The following is a 14,270-nucleotide window of genomic DNA, read 5'->3' as shown; positions in this document are numbered from 1 at the left end:
AACTTGCGACTAGAGCCGTGTCTTATAGTAAATAAGTTCACAGGATAACCTGTTGCCTTTGAGTCGATTCCGACTCATAGTGACCCTATAGGCAGAGTAGAACCGCCCCATAGAGTTTCCAAGGAGTGCCTGGTGAATTTGAACTGCTGGCCTTTCGGTTAGCAGCCTTAGCACTTAACCACTATGCCATAACTCACAGGTTAGTGGACTGTCGTAGCTGAGGTAGTCCTTCCATGCTTGAAGTTGTCTTGGGTCACTGAGTAAGAGTCAGCAAAATGCTAGTTCATCGATGGATCTTAAAAGTGTTGACTAGTAAGATAAGCAAGTCTCTCACTGGTCCCTGCCTCACTTAGTCTATCAGCCAGGATTCTGACAGAAAACATAGCTGTACTAATGTTTAACTAAAGAGAAATTAATAAAGGAACTACTTATAGAGGTGTGGGCAGGATTAAAAGAACTCAGAAGATGCTAAGCTTCTCAGGAATTAGGAGTAGTGGCTGAAATCATATAGAAGTCTGTCTCATGTAAATGAACCCCAGGGTTGATATTTCAGCTTCTGGTAATTGGAGACCCAGGTTCCTTCTATCTAGCTACTCTCCTTCCTCAGCATACTACGACATGATCCACGATGCTGATGGAGTTCCAGACATCATGCTGGTATTCCAACATGCAGAAAGATGAAAGAAAAGGGAAGACAGGGACACATTTTCTTATTTTAAAGACACTTATTTGAAGCAACATATGACACTTGCAATGCCATGTCATTGGCCATAGCTTAATCACATGAGCACACCTGGCTCCGCAAGTGGCTGGATATATAGTATCTATGCCAAGAAGTTGTGTGTCCAGCTAAAAATCAAGGGTTATTTTACTAAGGAAAAAAAGGAGAGATTAGATATTGAAGGACAACTAGATCTCTTTTACAGTCTAAGAGAGGAAGGATCCTAGTCTATGATCCACCGAGGGGCTAGAGAAATTCCATAACAGAGCCAAAAGGCTTCTCAGTGTTCAGCAACCTATAGAATGAACACCTTGAGAATACCAATAATACGAATCATGACACATCACATATTCTTTCACTACGTTATACTTACTTACATGCCAACTTCTAAGAGAAAATCAATTTTGCTGTGTAAGGATAATGCATTTTGGATGTGGAAATTCCGGTTAGAGACATTTGCCAAAGGGAGATTTAAAGATTTGTTCCTGGAAAATGTGCAGTCCAGAGATACTAGGAAACCAGCTGGTTTGATACAGAAGTAACAGACTGTGTTTTTTGAGTAGAGGGATACATCTGCATTTAACGAGATACTCCAAAAACATGGTTCCTAATTCTTAGAGAGAAGAACCCCAGTATCTATGTCGTTCAAAGCCTGCATGCCAATGGTTTCAGCTCCAAAGCCATATCTTGGAGGCACTAGTTTCCCTTCAGGTGTACTAAGCTTGTCCCAGGCTGTGCAGCCCCGTCCAGCAGGCACAAGGCACTGCTGTCTAGGCTACATATACATGAATTGATCATGAGGGCTGTTCCTGCTCCCATGGAGCTGTCTACACCTCTTCCAGCTTAGGGCATGTGCCAGTTATCCCCACCATCCTGGGCATCCCAGGTTTATGGACAGAAGAATGTCTCTCTATTCTCTCTCCCTTCTAGCATTCTTTAGAGGTTTTGGTCAGCCTGCTCAACCTGCCCAGAGAAGGAGATTGGTTTCGGCCTTTTAATCCTTCGTTCAACCAACTTGCAGGAAGCAGCTACTGTGTGCACTCCTTTGGGCACATGGGGGACAGAGAAATCCAGCACGAGGGCTTACAGTCTACTTAGGGTAGGCCAGTGTTTCACACATGGAGTTAAATTACCTTGGCAACAATACAAATAACGTCACAGAACAGCAGTGTCCAATGACTAGCAAAGGCGGTCTCTTCCCTAAGTCCATGGATGGACAGAGTTGCAGTGGGTTGGAATGCTCAAGGAGGAAGCCACAAAGAAAGTAACCACTGAGTAGGGTCTTGATGTATAGGTAGGAGTTGGCTTATAGGGAATGGCATGGGAGAGGAGAGCATGAGAGCATGCAAGGTGAGAAAAGCACAGAGACAAAAATGAGCATCCATGTTCAGGGACAGTTAGGAGTCCTGTCTGGCTGGAATAAAGGGCTTGTGTAGCATAGTAATGAGAGAGGAAAAGAGAGGTTTGTGAAGGCTCTTGGCTGCCAGGCTGAGGAGACTGGCATTCAAAGAGCAGCCATTAAGGTCTCTGAATAGAGGACCTTCACAATAAAAACAGTCTCTGGGAAATAATACCTAGTTCTAGAGCCATCTATTCTCTTCTAGTGTATGTTGTTGTTAATTGTTGTTAATTGCTGTCAGCTCAGCTCTGACTCATGAACCAAACATTGCCTGGTCTTGTGCCATCTTCATGATTGTTGGTATGTTTGAATCCATTGTGTCAATCCATCTCATTGAGGGTTTCCTTCATTTTCACTGACGCTTTGCTTTACCAAACCTGATGTCTTTTCTAGCAACTCGTCTTTCCTGATGACGAGTCCAAAGTCAGTGAACTGAAGTCTCGCCATCCTCGTTTATAAAGAATATTCTGGTTGTATTTCTTCTTTTGGCAATCCATGGTATATATTCAATATTCTTTGCCAGCACCACTGTTGTTGTCGTTAGGTGCCGTCTACTCGGTTCCGACTCATAGCCACCCTATGTGCAACAGAACGAAACACTGCCCAGTCCTGAGCCATCCTTACAATCGTTGTTATGCTTGAGCTCATTGTTGCAGCCACTGTGTCAATCCACCTCGTTGAGGGTCTTCCTCTTTTCCACTGACCCTGTACTCTGCCAAGCATGATGTCCTTCTCCAGGGACTGATCCCTCCTGACAACATGTCCAAAGTATGTAAGATGCAGTCTCACCATCCTTGCTTCTAAGGAGCATTCTGGTTGTACTCCTTCGAAGACAGGTTTGTTCGTTCTTTTGACAGTCAATGGTATATTCAATATTCTTCGCCAACACCACAATTCAAAGGCGTCAATTCTTTGGTCTTCCTTATTCATTGTCCAGCTTTTGCATGCATATGATGTGATTGAAAATACCATGGCTTGGGTCAGGCACACCTTAGTCTTCAAGGTGACATCTTTGCTCTTCAACACTTTAAAGAGGTCCTTTGCAGCAGATTTACCCAATGCAATGCATCTTTTGATTTCTTGACTTCTGCTTCCATGGCTGTTGATTGTGGATCCGAGTAAAATGAAATCCTTGACAACTTTAATCTTTTCTCCGTTTATCATGATGTTGCTCATTGGTCCAGTTGTGAGGATTTTTGTTTTCTTTATGTTGAGGTGCAATCCATAATGAAGGCTGTGGTCTTTGATCTTCATTGGTAAGTGCTTCAAATCCTCCTCACTTGCAGCAAGCAAGGTTGTGTCATCTGCATAACACAGGTTGTTAATGAGTCTTCCTCCAATCCTGATGCCCTGTTCTTCTTCGTAAGTCCAGCATACAGATGGAATAGGTATGGAGAAAGAATTCAACCCTGACACACACCTTTCCTGACTTTAAATCAATCAGTATCCCCTTGTTGTGGCCGAACAACTGCCTCATGATCTATGTAAAGGTTCCTCATGAGCATAATTAAGTGTTCTGGAATTCCCATTCTTCGCAATGTTATCCATAGTTTGTTATGATCCACACAGTCCAATGCCTTTGCATAGTTAATAAAACACGGGTAAACATCCTTCTGGTATTCTCTGCTTTCAGCCAGGATCCATCTGACATCAGCAATGATATCCCTGGTTCCATGTCCTCTTCTGAAACCAGTCTGAAGTTCTGGCAGTTCCCTGTCAATATACTGCTGTAGCCGTTTTTGAATGATATTCAGCAAAATTTTGCTTATGTGTGATATTAATGATATTGTTCTATAATTTCCATATTCAGTTGGATCACCTTTCTTGGGAATAGGCATAAATACAGATCTCTTCCAGTCAGTTGGCCAGGAAGCCGTCCTCCATATTTCTTGGCATAGACAAGTGAGGACCTCCAGCGCTGCATCTGTTTGTTGAAACATCTCAGTTGGTATTCTGTCAATTCCTGGAGCCTTGTTTTTCACCAATGCCTTCAGAGCAGCTTGGACTTCTTCCTTCAGTACCATCGGTTCCTGATCACATGCCACCTCCTGAAATGGTTGAACATTGACTAATTCTTTTTGGTATAATGACTCTGTATTCCTTCCATCTTATTTTGATGCTTCCTGCATCGTTTAATATTTTCCCCATAGAATCCTTCACTATTGCAACTCGAAGCTTGAATTTTTTCTTCAGTTCTTTCAGCTTGAGAAACGCCGAGAGTGTTCTTCCCTTTTCGTTTTCCATCTCCAGCTCTTTGCAAGTGTCATTATAATACTTTAATTTGTCTTCTTGAGACGCCCTTTGAAATCTTCTGTTCAGTTCTTTTACTTCGTCAATTCTTCCTTTTGCTTTAGCTGCTCGACGTTTGAGAACAAGTTTCAGAGTCTCCTCTGACATCCATCTTGGTCTTTTCTTTCTTTTCTGTCTTTTCAATGACCCCTTGCTTTCTTCATGTATGATGTCCTTGATGTCATTCCACAACTCGTCTGGTCTTCAGTCATTAGTGTTCAATGCGTCAAATCTATTCTTGAGATGGTCTTTAAATTCAGGTGGGATATATTCACAGTCATATTTTGGCTCTCATGGACTTGCTCTGATTTTCTTCAGTTTCAGTTTGAATGTGCACATGAGCAACTGATGGTCTGTCCCACAGTCAGCCCATGGCCTTGTTCTGACTGATGATATTGAGCTTTTCCATCGTCTTTTTCCACAGATGTAGTCAATTTGGTTTCTGTGCATTCCGTCTGGCGAGGTCCATGTGTATAGTCGCCGTTTATGTTGGTTCTTTCAGCACCACTGTTAGAATGTGTCAATTCTTCTGTCTTCCCTTTTCGCTATCCAACTTTCACATGGGTATGAGGTGGCTGAAAAGACCATGACAGGTCAGATGCACCTTAGTCCTCGAAGTGAAACCTTTACTTTTTAAACTTTTGAAGAGATCCTTTGCAGCAGATTTGCCCAGTGCAATAAGTTGTTTGATTTCTTGACTGCTGCATCCATGGACATTGAATGTTGGTTCAAGTAAAATGAAGTCATTGATGACTTCAATTTCTTCTCCATTTATTATGATGCTATTTATTGGTCTAGTTGTGAGGATTTTTATTTTCGTTACATCTACGTGTAATCCATGGAGAAAGCTGCTTGACTTTTATCAGGAAGTCCTTCAAGCCATCTTCACTTTCAGCAAGCAAGGTGTCATCTGCATATCACAGGTTGCTAATGCATCTTCCTTCGATCCTGTTGCTGCGTTCTTCTTCATAGAGTCCAGCTTCTTGGATTATTTGTCCAGCATGCAGATTGAATAAGCAAAGTGAAAGGATACAACCCTGCTGCACACCTCTCCCAATTCTGAACCATGCAGTATCTCGTTTTAGTCTAACAATTGTCCCTTGATTCATGTACAGTTTCTGCAGGAGCACAATTAAGTGTTCTGGAATTCCCATTCTTCACAATATTATACATAATTTGTTATGATCCACACAGCGGAATGCCTTTGCATAGTCAATAAAACAAAAGTAAAGATTTTTCCTGGTGTCATGGATTGAATTATGTTCCCCCAAAAATGTGTGTATCAGTTTGGCTGGGCTATAATGCCTGGTAGTGTGTGATTTTCCTATATGTTGTAAATCCTGCCTCTATGATGTTAATGAAGGAGGATGGGTGGCAGTTGTGTTAGTGAGGCAGAACTCAGTCTGTAAGATTGGATTGTGTCTTGAGGCAATCTCTTGAGCTATAAAAGAGAGAAGGGAACAGAGAGACAAGGGAACCTCATACCACCAAGAAAGTAGTGCCAATAGCAGAGTGTGTTCTTTTGATCCAGGGTTCCTGTGCAGAGAAGCTCCTAGTCTGGGGGAAGGTTGATAAGAAGGCTGAAAGAGAGCGAGCGAGCAAGCGAGAGAGAGAGAGAGAGAGAGAGAGAGAGCCTTCTCCTGGAGCCAACGCCCTGAATTTGGACTTTTAGCCTACTTTACTGTGAAGTAATAAACTTCTCTTTGTTAAAGCCATCCTCTGTGGTATGTCTGTTATAACAGCAGTAGATAACTAGGACACCCGGTATGCTCAGCTTTTGGCCAAGATTCATCTGACATTGACAGTGATATCCCTCGTTCCACATCCTCTTCTGAATTCAGCTTGAATTTCTGGCAGTTCCCTGTCGACACACTGCTGCAACCGTTTTTGAATTATCTTCAGCATAATTTTACTTGCATGTGATGTGGTATTGTTCAATAATTTCTGCATTCCATTGGATTGTCTTTTTTGGAATGGTCACAAATATGGATTTATTCCAGTCGGTTGGCCAGGTACCTGTCTCCCAAGTTTCTTAGCATAGACGAGCGAGCGCTTCCAGCATCGCCTCCATTTGTTGAAACACCTCATTTTGTATTCCGTCAATTCCTGGAGCCTTGTTTTTCACCAATGTCTTCAGTGTAGCTTGAACTTCTTCCTTCAGTACAAGCAGTTCTTGATCACATGCTACCTCCTGAAATAGTTGAACATCAACCAATGTTTTTTGGTACAGTGACTCTGTGCATTTTTTCCATCCTTTTTTTGATGCTTCCTGCGTCATTCAATTTTTTACCCATAGAATCTTCCAGTGTTGCAACTCAAGGCTTGAATTTTCTCTTCAGTTCTTTCACCTTGAGAAATGCTAATCATATTCTTCCCTTTTTGTTTTTTAACTCCAGGTCTTTGCACATTTTATCATAATACTTTACCTTCTCTTCTAGATCCTTTGAAATAGTCTATTCTATTTTACTTCATCATTTCTTCCATTCACTTTAGCAGCTCTGCACTTAAGAGTAAATTTTAGTCTCTCCTGGCATTTTCCTATTTTCCTGTCTTTTTAATGATCTTTTGCTTTCTCTGTGTATGATGCCCTTGTTGTCTTCCCACAACTCTTCTAATCTTCAGTACTTTTTAGTGCATCATATCTATTCTTGAGATAGTCTCTAAATTCAGGCGGGGTGTATTCAAGGTAGTACTTTGGCCGTTGTAGACTTGTTTTGATTTTCTTCAGGTTTAACTTGACTTTGCACATAAGCAATTGATGGTCTGTTCATCAGTCGGCCCCCAGCTTTGTCTTGACTGATAATATTAAGCTTCTCCATCATTGCTTTTCACAGATGTAATCTATTTGATTCCTGCGTAGTCCATCCAGTAACATCCATGTGTACAGTCATTAATTACGTTGCTGAAAAATTTTTTTCTCTTATGAATAAGTCATTGGTCTTGCAGAATTCTATCATGTGATCTCTGGCATCATTTCTATCATCCAGGTAGTATTTCCTAAATACTGATCCTTCTCCTTTGTTTCCGATTTTTGTAATCTAATAGCCAGTAATTATCAATACATCTTGATTGAACATGCAGTCAACTTCAGACTGCATCAATTTGTAAAAATCTTCAATTTCTTCATTTTTTTCATTCATGGTTAGGACGTAAATTTGAATAGTAGTCACATTAACTGGTTGTTCTTACAGTCGTGTCAGTGTTATCCTATCACTGACAGCATTGTATTTTAGGATAGATCTTGAAATGTTCTTCTTGATGAGGAATGCAACATTTTTCCTCTTCAATTTGTCATTTCCAGCATAACCCCATTAAACCCACTGGATTCTACTGTTATGAGTAGATTCCAACTCATAATGACCCTGTAGGACAGAGTAGAACTGCCCCTATAAGATGTTCAAGGCTGTAATCTTTTATGGAAGCAAATGGCCAGGTCTTTTCTCCCACTGAGCTGCTAGTGGATTTGTACCCTAGACCTTTTGGTTAGTAGCCCAGTGCTTAACCACTACACCACCAGGGCTTCCTTATCCAGTATAGTAGACCATATGATTGTTGTGTTCAAAATGGCCAGTGCCAGTCCATTTCAGCTCACTAATGCCTAGGGTATCGATCTTTAATTGTTCCATTTCATTGTTGATGACCTAAAACTTTACTTGATTCATACTTCGTACATTTCACATTCTAATTACTAATGGAAGCTTGCTGCTGTTACTTCTCATTATGAGTCGTGCCACATCAGCAAGTGAAGGTCCTAAAGTCTTTACTCCATGTGCATAATTAAGGTTGACTCTACTTTGACAAGGCAGCTCTTCTCAGTTGTATTTTGAGTGCCTTCCAACCTGAGAGGCTCATCTTCCAGCACTATATTGCGCAATATTCTGTTGTGATGTATAGGGTTTTCACTGGCTAATTTTTGGAAGTAGATTGCCAGGCCTTTCTTCCTAGTCTGTCTTGGTCTGGAAGCTCTGCTGAAACCTGTCCACTATGTGGGTGACCTTTTTCGTATTTGAAATACCAGTGGCATACTTCCAGGATCACAGCAATAAGCAAGCCACTACAATATGAGAGATTGACAGGTGGATGGTGGCTTAAAAGCTAGGGACCTGATTAAGATGAGGCCTGCTGAGAGTTTGGTGGGTCCCTCTTTCATTTCAGTGGGTCAGGCTTCAGTGGTCACACTGAAGCCATGGATTTCTTCCTGCCATAAGAAAGAAGACCCAGGCCTCATGCTAGCAAAGCTGCTGTCAAACAACTTAAGTTTTTCCCTTTGCCCTATGGGTAGCTGAGAGATGATCCACTGTCAGCAGAAAGTAAAACTCAATTCATATGGATGAAGAGGGTACTTTGTAGAAGCTAGAAACTCTCAAACATTTCCTATTATAATTCTTAGAATGGTAGCATTATAGAGGCAGAGAACATTTTAAAAGTCATTTGGTCCAACTGCCTCATTTCACAGATAAGAAAATCAAGACCCAGAGAAATAAGGCCTTGTCTTTGGTCCCATAATGAGACTAAAACAGAGGCGGGATCGAAACCCAGTTCTTATTCCCAGTTTAATACTCTATCTATTATTCTATGCTGATTTCCCAAGGATTGATTCCCAAGGACTGAATAAGGGAAAGAAAACTGGAAATTTGTCTTATTATCTGAACAAAAGTCTGGTGGGTAGAATAATCCACAAAAGTACATGCAACCAAAATTTAAGTCACTTAATATTTATTGGCAATATTCTCTGCCAGGCACCAGGCCAGTCTTTACCCGGAGGAGCTCTGGTGGTGCAATGGTTAAGCACTCAGCTGCTAATGAAAAGGTTAGCAATTTGAACCCATGAGCTGCTACACAGAAGAAAGATGTGTAAGCCTGCTTCCGTGAAGATTACAGCCTTGGAAGCCCTAGGGGGAAGTTCTGCTCTGTCTTATCGGGCCACTATGAGTTGGATTCGACTCAATTGCGAAGGGTTTGGTTTTTATGTTTTGGAGATGCCTGGGGTCTTCTGTGTCTTCTCCCCACATTCAGCAGGCTGCTTAGCGAAGGGGCTGTGTGGGGTCCAGTGAGTCCCTGGAATATGTTCTTGCACTTTCCTTCAGGTGGCATGAGGCTTGAAGCAGTCCTGCAAGCTTTCTAGGTTCCAATTTGTTATCTGTAAAGTGGGGACAGCAATACTCATCGATCTTCTGGGGACACTGTGAATGAAAACAGGATCAGGGAAGGACCTTTCTTGATAAAAGTAGAAAGTGCCAGAAAAACAATGAGAAGATGTTCCTACTAAGAGATTAGACCCAAAAAAGAATTGAGGAAAAGAGAGAGTTCAAGATTTTGATGTTAGAAATGATTTTTTAAAAAAAATTCTTTAATAATTTTTAGTAAAGTAGTAAGAAAAAAAAAGTAGTAGGCGCCTATAAAACATTTTTTTAAGTTTAAAAGAATATTGTTTTTTAATTAATTAAAATTTTTTTTTTTTTTTTTTTAATTTAAGGGAATAAAGTGAGTAGGCACCGTGCCTGTGATAGGTTGCAGATTGGACTGTTGTGATCCATTGGGTTTTCACTGGCTGATTTTTTGGAAGTAGACCTCCAGGCCTTTCTTCCTCGTCCATCTTAGTCTGAAAGGTCTGCTGAAACCTGTCCAACATCATAGCAACATGCAAGCCTCCACCGACAGACAGGTGGTGGCTGCCCATGAGGTACATTGGCCAGGTCTCCCACATGGAAGGCAAGAATTCTGCCACCGAACTGACACTGCCTTATTAGAAAAGGGGTGTGGAGGGTGCAAACCCACAAAGTACAGTTTCTCATCAGGGGAAAGCAGCTTGAAGTGCAGGCTGTGCAAACCCATGCCCAGTCCTGGGCCCAACTGCCCACATTTTGCAGGAGGAGGTGATACAAGGCTCCCCGGTGCATCTGCCTTCCAACAGGCCAGCTGTTGGGGAGCGGCCCAGACAGCCCTCCCCAAGGGCACATCACAGTGTCAGCCCGGCTTCCAGGACCCTGAGTGCAGCAGTCAGCCCCTCCCACAGCCAAGAGTGCTTAATCTGGCCCAAGGCAGGGCTTTGGGGCTTAGATACTGGCAGGTGCATTTTTCTGGGGTGATCTCTAAAGTTCCCTGTTGACTCTAGGATTATGTATTTTGTAAGCAGGCTGAGGAGAGGTTATCAATAATTAATAACACTAGACCGCTTTTTTTTTTTTTATACCGCTAGGTAACAAGATATCACAAAGAAGTTAAAATTTCATGATTTGAACAAGGAGTTTTGAATATGCCAGGACAGCTGGCTTTTTAGTACCTTCTAGAATGTGACTTGGAAGAAGACCCAATGACACATTTTAGCTTTTACTGGCTAGCAGATTGTATCAGTAAGAAAGCCAGCTGCATTCATTCAATGTCCAGCAGATTATTATTTATTAAGTGCTTGTTATATTCCAGGCCCACCACCCATCTATCAGTTTGCTGTACTGGGGTGGCTTGTATGTTGCTGTGATGCTGGAAGCTATGCCATCGGTATTTCAAATACCAGTAGGGTCACCTATAGCGGACAGGTTTCAGTGGCTCTTCTGGACTAAGACAGACTAGTAAGAAAGGCCTGGCAATTTACTACTGAAAATTAACCAATGAAAACTCTATGGATCGTAACAGAATATTGTTTGACATAGTGCTGGAATATGAGCCCCCTAGGTTGGAAAGCATTCCAAATATACGGTGGCTGCAACAATGGACTTGAGCATACCAACAATTGTGAAGGTGGCATAGGACTGGGCAACGTTTTGTTCGGTTGTGCATAGGGTCACTGTGAGTTAGAACTGACTCGACAGCAACTAACAACGGTGACGATGTATTCCAGGCATAATATATAACAACGAACAGACAAGGTTGATGCCTTTATGGAGTTATATTCTAGTGAGGAGAGACAAATAAACAAATAAATGCACACCTACAATCAAAAGTCCAAATAAGATGGTTTAAATCACATAGGGGTCTGTTTTTCAATCACAATGAGAAGTTCAGAGGTCACAGGTGCTGGTGTTGGTTTACTGGCTTAAGGATGTCAGGGCTGAGATCTCTGCATTCTCTTGGGCTTTCCCTCCTAGTCACCAGAAGGTTACTTCAGCTCCAGCAATCAATCTTTTCTTTCATGGAAGGAAGAAGGAGGAAGTGCCAAGGACATACCTCCAGCAGGCTCCACTCTGCTGATGCAAAGCTTTTGCAGAAGCCACACCCAACAACTACCACCTATGTCTCCTTAGCCATTCTTAGTTACTTGACCATCCCTATCCTGGGTTGTTTTTTGTATCTGCAAGGGAGATTTCTGGGAAATGTAGTTCTTTAGCTAGGTACATCAAGGAGTCCTGCAAATGCACCAGTTAACCAGTTCTGCTAACTGAAAAGTTGGTGGTTTGAACCCACTCAGTGGCTCTGCGGATGGAAGACCTGACAATCTACTTCCGTAAACATTGCCCACTGCCGTGGAGTAGAGTCCGACTCATGGTGACTCCCATGTGACAGAGTAGAACTGCTCCCCTGGGGTTTTCTAGGCTCTAATATCTACGGGAGCAGATGGCCAGGCATTTCTCCCATTGAACAGATGGTGGGTTCGAAGCCCAGACCTTCCGATTAGCAGCCAAGCATTTTAACCACTGCACCACCAAGTCTAGGAAACCTTATGGGGCAGTTATATTCTGTCATGTGGAATCGTAATGAGTCAAAATTGACTCGATGGCACCCAGCAACAACTACAAGCACCTACCTTCCCCCCCGCCACACACACACAATCAGTCATCTAGTGGTAAGGAAAAACCCATTGCCACATCCTTCTCCCACCTGGCAGCTGATGGGTTCGAACCACCAACCTTTCAATTAGCAGCCAAGCTCAAATAACCACCACCACCAGAACTTCTTAAAAGTGCCCAGCATGGGGCTTGAACCCACAACCCTGGCAATTAAGAGTCTCATGCTCTAGTGACTAAGCTAGCTGAGCAAGGGAGGAAATGATATTGGATATTACATGAGCAACTAGCATCTTCTCTCTCAGAGATGTGTTGACAGCTGTAGTATATATTGCTGAGCAAATCTGGCTCGTTCTCCCTTTGGGTCTTTATAGCTGCAAAGCATGATTAGAGTGTTTGATCAATATTGCTGATTTTCTCTTGCCTTTCTGGGAAACAAAATGCGTCAAACATTTTATACCTAAAAGGCTTTTTCTTGGACTAATCTGCCAGTTCTTTAAGTCAATAAGAAAAAAACACTGCTCAAAAGACATGTACAATTAAGTGGGATATGATTACCTTTTGCTGTCTTGTTCAACCAGTTTCGAAAATGGGAAATATTTCCCTTTTATGGCTAAATAGCATGCTGCCAGAAGAAGCTTAATTGTGGAATGACAAAATTAGAGCATTAGGATGAGATACTTTGTTGAATTATAATTAGTCTGAGGCAATGGCTATAGAATATCAAGTGAAAAACCTGAGAACACCACTTGGTCCTTGAATAAAAGAGCCTTTTAAAAATGGGGTGATTGAATTTCAATCTGCAGCTTAATCACTGTTTCTTCTTCCCAGTGGCCTGAGTATTCCTAGCCACTATCACAGTGTAATAAAATGACATTTTATCCTCTGAAGAATGGCAGGGCCAAAGAACTTGGCCATAATCACAAGCGCTGCCTCTACAAAGGACTTTAAAGACTGAAAATCCCCCCGCACATTGTTTGTGGAGAGTGGAGGTGGGAGATGATGCCAGAGAATGGAAGACAGGTTTCCTGAAACCAGTGGCGATTGCTATACCCACTGCATCTAAACACACACCCCGGCAGAGAACACACAGCAGACATTGTGTCTGCCACTCACCATTGTCTCTAGGACAAATTGTTTTGGGTCCCATGATTGTATTGAACTTCAGAGAGTGAGGGCCATACCAAGAGGTCCCAAAGAATTCTGATAAACCCAAAGCATTGCCACCTGTTCCCTAGGCCTGGCAGTTTTAGGGGAAGTCAAGAATCTACTTGGGGAATGAGCTGCAGATCCTATGTATGTGTTGGGGAGGAGGACAGGAATTTTCAGGGCCTGTTGTCTTTTTTTTTTTTCTTTTTGTTGTCATATCTTTGAGAGCTAGAGATTATGTCCGTGACTGATTCATGAGGGTGGTCTAGCCCGAGGGGTTTAAATCGGAATATCAAGCTGGGGGAGATCTCAGAAAGAGTCAAAACCGCTCATTTTACACACAAGAAAACAAAGCCTTGTCCACTAACACAGAATGTTAATACAGAGTCAGGTGGTAAACAAGAATTTCTTCATCCCAGGCCTAAATTAGATTAGATTAAATAACAGATACAGTATATACCTTGCATATAAAGTGGGCAAAATTAAATAAATTCAGATAGTCCTCGGTTGTACTAATCATCTTTCAAGTGCTCAATAGTCACAAAAAGCTAGTGGCTACCATATTGGACAGCACAGATAACGAACATTTCCATCATCACAGAAAGTGATGTTCTGTTGGACAGCCCTGACCCTACTCTCCTGTCAGGTTTCCTTATGATTTTAATCCTTTCTTTGTGCATTGACTTTTCAGTCATTTTACTGGTTTCTGTTTATTCTTTCTTCCTTTTTTTTTTTTTTTTAAAGACATGGGGCTATGTCGCTTATTCAGTAATTCTTCAATATCCCTGATACAATAAATATAAAACATGGTAAAAGCGGATGAAAGGCATAAGACTTTAGAGGCCAAAGTAGGCTTACCAGAACCTGTAGAGATAGAGTTATTATGACCTGGTGACCTTCGAGTTGAAGGATATGGGGAAAGGGAGGAGTCAACAGTTGACACTTTGGGCAACAGGGCGTGTGGTAAACCCAAGGGAGGGGCATTTGGGAA

Source organism: Elephas maximus, chromosome 23 (genome assembly GCF_024166365.1).
Source record: "Elephas maximus indicus isolate mEleMax1 chromosome 23, mEleMax1 primary haplotype, whole genome shotgun sequence".
In the NCBI taxonomy this organism is placed as follows: Eukaryota; Metazoa; Chordata; class Mammalia; order Proboscidea; family Elephantidae; genus Elephas; species Elephas maximus.
The sequence above is the reverse complement of the archived record's forward strand: the minus strand, read 5'-3'. Positions refer to the sequence as shown.